Source organism: Bactrocera oleae, chromosome 2 (genome assembly GCF_042242935.1).
Source record: "Bactrocera oleae isolate idBacOlea1 chromosome 2, idBacOlea1, whole genome shotgun sequence".
NCBI classification, from domain to species: domain Eukaryota; kingdom Metazoa; phylum Arthropoda; class Insecta; order Diptera; family Tephritidae; genus Bactrocera; species Bactrocera oleae.
The window spans coordinates 95,658,516-95,663,655 of NC_091536.1; the positions used below are offsets into that span (position 1 = coordinate 95,658,516).

A 5,140-nucleotide genomic window follows, 5' to 3' on the forward strand; every position below is an offset into this window, starting at 1 on the left:
GACCAAGTTTCACACCTGTCACCTTGAGGTGGTTAGCGCTTGTCTATTTCAGTTAGTGTGGCTGTGCTTTTGTGCGTTTTTTTTGATATTTTTACTATCTTATTTAACTAAAAATATTGCCTCTCCCACGTTCCCGTTAAGCGAAAAACTATAAAAGGCCATATGACAAATAGCTAAGCCCTATACCAAGATACGACATTGTTATTTGGTACATGAGGTGGCAATAAATAGGAGCATTTGTGGTTTTACCAACTTAGTTTCGTGTACATATATCACAAACCACTAAAAAGATAAATCAATAAAAAACTGATTAGGACAAATCTTTTTGGAATCTCTACTGATTGTGAAAATGGCCGAAATCTATATTAATGCCTACTTTCCAATTATTACAATTTTAAAGATTTTTAAAGCCTTTTCACGTCTAAACATTGTCGATATCGGACCATAAGTCTCACAGTTTTTCTTCAAGAAATTTGGCATGGATTATGATCAAGACAATGCTGCAATTTGTAAAGAAGTTGCTTAGATCGGTTCACTATAGCATATAGCTGCCATACAAACGCTTGTATTGTAAGCTATATTCTACGAGATATATTCAAGAAATTTGGCATGGGTTGTTGTCTAAGGCAATGGTATAATCTCCGAAGAAATTATTTCGATCGGATCACTACAGCATATAGCTGGCATACAAACTGCACCATTACAGTTCTTGCAAAAAATATTTTGTATGTGTGGAGGGTATTATAGCTTTGGTGCAACCGAAGTTAATGTTTTTTCTTTTATTTTTATGATTTGCATGAGTAATAAATGCCCAACTGAATTTCGCATTCTAACTGTAGACTGGCGGAACTATAAGCCCCAATTAAACTTTTGTAATAATAAAAGAGTCTTTAGAAATTATTTTTTGATAAACTAAACATTATTTTGTTCACTTGAAACTGCATATCGGTTAAGGTATCAAGGCGCAATCTGTTATAAAATATGAGAGAAAAGCCAAATGATTTTAATCTACAATATATTTTCAAACGTTTTTCTCAATCATTTGTCTTCCACAAAGGCTTTAAACTTTCCTTATCCATTCAAAATCATATGTTAAATATTATTATAACAACACTACAAATAATTTGTAATACTTCACATGAGCGCGTTGCATAAACCGTTAAGGGTATTACGCATTTATTGCTGGCCATATGTTAAGCGCCCTCATTTTCAATTTAAACTTTAACTTCAACTTCAACCTGTTCATTCATAAAACGTTCAAGTTGAGTTGGTTTTATATGCTTATAAATATTCGCATATCTAGCGCTTCGCATGGTTGACAGGGCACATGGCCGTTGCACATTTCAGATTAAAAACGAGGAAATGCTGGTCTACCTTGAAGCTTGCGGAAGGCGGGGCAGCTGCAGCTACTTGGAAATTTGTACCTCATACTCGGGCTATAAAGACGAGCAGTTTATGCGTTCCGGCAGCGTTATTATATAAGCACAGCACAGGCTTCCCCTTTCGCAAGGTTGCATCGGTGATTGCCTACCGTTGTGACCTGCACTTTCTTCGACTACTCCTTCCGTCTGCTGTTTTTGTTGCACGGCGAAAAAATGCACTTTGCTTGTGTGTTTCCTTCCGACAACGTTTGCAATAATTTTCTGGCTTTATTTCTTCTATGCTCATTGTGTAGCTAAGAGTGCCCAGAGCTAAAAGTTGTTTTTCTTTCAAAAATATGTATGGCTTTTGATTTTGCTTGCTTTGCTCGTTTGAAGGTGCCTAGTTAAGACATTTCATTCATTTATTTTGCTGTTTATGCATTTTTGGTGGAAGGTTGGCAACGCGAGCGGTTTTAGACAAGTGAAGTAAAGTACTGAAGTTGTTTAACTAATAAAAGTAAAATATTGTGGCAAATAATCAGCATTTTATTGCGTGCATAAAAGTTTACATAATCTTTGAACATCAGATAATGAGTGTGTTTAATGATTGATGTTAAAATATGTATATTGAGATCATCGCTTACGAATTTGTTTACAGTTTTTCTCAGTGAGTAATGTTCGCGAGGAAGAGTTGATAGTATGTTATGAGTCTCTTAGTCATTTTTTTTCATCAATCATATTCCAAAATATCCCAAAAGTCTCTAAATTTCATTTCGTTCCCGAAACATTTCGGTTAACGCAAATAGTTAATTTTAGTCATTCAAAGAATTATTCAGAACTAGTCAGAATTAGAAATTTCGGAAAAGTTCTTATAATAATAAATACATAGTATGTATAAAAAAATATTTCACAATTGCTTAAATTACGTATTCATTTCATAATGTAATGAAATAAAAATCAAAAAAATATTTATTTCGGCTGGATGGAAACTAGAATACATTTGCAATGTTTGATAAAAAAATTTTAAAGTCGAGACTTGAAGAAGAGAAATAAATTCGATTCCATTTTCCTTACTCCAAGAATGAACTGCCAAATTTAAGCCATTGGGATCTAAAAAAAAAAAATATAGCTTACAGCTAAAAATAGTTCAAATATCTTATTGCTCAGGCGAGTTTTTATAAATAGTTTAGATACATTTTCAAACATCAGTAAGACATGTTCATTGAGATGGGTTGATTTAGCTGTTAAAATATTATCGTTAAGATGCAGGTATAAATACAAATTGTTATTCAGTCACTGGTATCAAAACAGTCTATTTTTAATTATACTGCAATGTAAGATAAGAGAGGTTTTGGTTATACATTATATACCAGCAAACTTAGCTAATTACGGGTTTCAGCAGTGCATCAGAAAGAGAAGGCTTTGATTACTTATGCAGAAAGTGCACATATAGGAATATTTCTTGCTCGATTGAGCAACGCAGGCCACCAAGGATATATATGGCTGAGCTTTGGTGTATACATTCCTATTTCGTAGATCTACTGCAAAGTTCAAATGACCAAACAATGTTTATCAAATCTTGTGTATTTATTTATAGTACTTTTTAGATATCCGAGAGCCAGATAATATATTTCCTGATTAGTTTATATATTTCTATCATGAAATGAACCCGTTTAAATAAAAGGTTTCAGTAAAATAATTAATATTTCTTGTACAAGCGCTTTAGATAACGTATGAATTATGTTGACCACATTGCATTAAGTTGATATTAATAAAATCAAGGCTATTCCGGAAACTTCTGAATGGTTATGTACATTTATTTAATATATTTCTATTAATAAATATGTAATACATAATTAAAACGTATAAAAACATATTTGGCAGCGGTGGGATTCGAACCCACGCCCCCGAAGAGACTGGTGCCTTAAACCAGCGCCTTAGACCGCTCGGCCACGCTACCCACATCATCCCTTGGTGGCCAAGCGCTAAGCGCTGCGATTGCTAGCTTTTTGTCATTGGATATAAATACATTTCTGTTTAATGATTAAATTTACTTACATTAACTAATTCAATACTCATAAATTGAAAAATTAAGTGTTTATAGATTGCATATATAAATGCTGTTCTAGGTAAAGTACAAATGAATGTAGAAATCTTACAAAAATAGTTTAAACAATAATTTTGGTTTCCACTCTTTGTGTAATATATGAAAAGAAGCATTAATTGGCCGGCATGTACACCAGACAATGATTAGCTAGAGGTTATTTCGGCACCGAACACGCATAAAGTGAAGTTGATCGATTGCACAATTTTCTATGCCAGCTATGACGTAGTGTACTTTGCATGTTTTTTTTTTAAACTATTTGTTTTTGGTTTTGGAAAAAATTTATTATAATTTATTTATTTATAGTAATTTTTTGATACCTCGATTATTTTTTTTCACATATATATAGGAACGATAAAAAGTTTTAGTATATTCTTTTTTATGTTTTAAACATATTCACCAGCTTTCAGCTTGTTGTAAGTTTATGTATCCTTAATTGTCTATTTTAACCGGATTGGAATTGCAAAATGTCTGTGAAAAATGATTATGGTAATGGTAATGTTTTCATTACTAAGTAAATTCTAAAACTGTATTAAGAAATATTGTTTCAATATAAACTTTTTAATCTAACTCGACTCAAGCCAGTTTCCAATATAACAGTATAATTGTGAATATGTATATTCTCCGGTATTTGTGCATATATACATATTCAGACACTATGTTTGCCATATTCATTTGCATTCGGAAATCGCAATCGTAAACAAGAATGACGAACAAATCATTCAATCCATTTAAATGATAAAATTTAAAGCATGAGCCATTAGACATCGCCTAGGGGCGTGTGCTATAATTTATTGTGGTCAAGCACTGACAGGGTTGAGGCTTGATGGCGCAGCAAGCCAATATTACTAAAATTCATGTGGAAGGGAAGATGCTAACTGAAAGCTGATAGCTCGAGGAAATGACTGTCATAAATATCGCGCGAAGCTACGCGGATATAGAATGCGCACAAAGCGAGAAGCGCACAAAGTCATCAAGTGAAGTTAAGCGATGGGGATGTGGAGGTAAAGTAAGACCGTAAAAAGAGTTAGATGGCTTGAACTAAATGCCCTTATTTTTGCAGCCAGATATAAAAGGGGTGTTATGTGGTGACCTTCTTAAGGCTATATTTTTAATGGGAGGTAAATTAATCTCATTTCCGTCACAGATATTTTTGCCATAAAAATTATATTTAGAAAACGCACATGAAAGTCAAAGCTTTTACGATATTTTTATACCTTGAAGAGGGTATATTAAGTTTGCCATGGCGGAGACCATATAAAACTGAAAAATCGGACGAGATATATATTTACGAAATTCGGCGTGGGTTAGTGCCTAAGGCAATGGTGCAATCTCCGTGCGAGGCACTACAGCATATAGCTGCCATACAAACGGACCGATCAAAATCAAGTTTTTGTAAGCACTCGTTTTTATTTGTAAAGGGTATTACAGTTTCGGTGCAAACGTTTTTCTTGTTTTTACTTTTATTTACCAAACCTACGTACCTACATACCTATATGTGTATGTACATACAAACGTTTCTGTGACCCAACAAACGCAGCGTGAGGCCCTTAACGTGTGTTTATGTTGTTGTTGTTGTTGTACATGTGTCCATATTAAATATTTATATACCCGAGAAATGTCATCAACAGCACGTCAAGGCAATGACACACCACACAACAACAAATATATATAC

At 33.5% G+C, this 5,140-nt stretch overlaps 1 non-coding gene across 1 annotated transcript; it reads right to left on the bottom strand.

Annotated features, from left to right (window-relative positions):
* Positions 1–3,239: 3,239 nt before the first annotated feature.
* Positions 3,240–3,321, bottom strand: TRNAL-AAG (transfer RNA leucine (anticodon AAG)). Its single transcript has one exon. It is a non-coding gene; the product is annotated as a tRNA-Leu (tRNA).
* Positions 3,322–5,140: the final 1,819 nt, after the last annotated feature.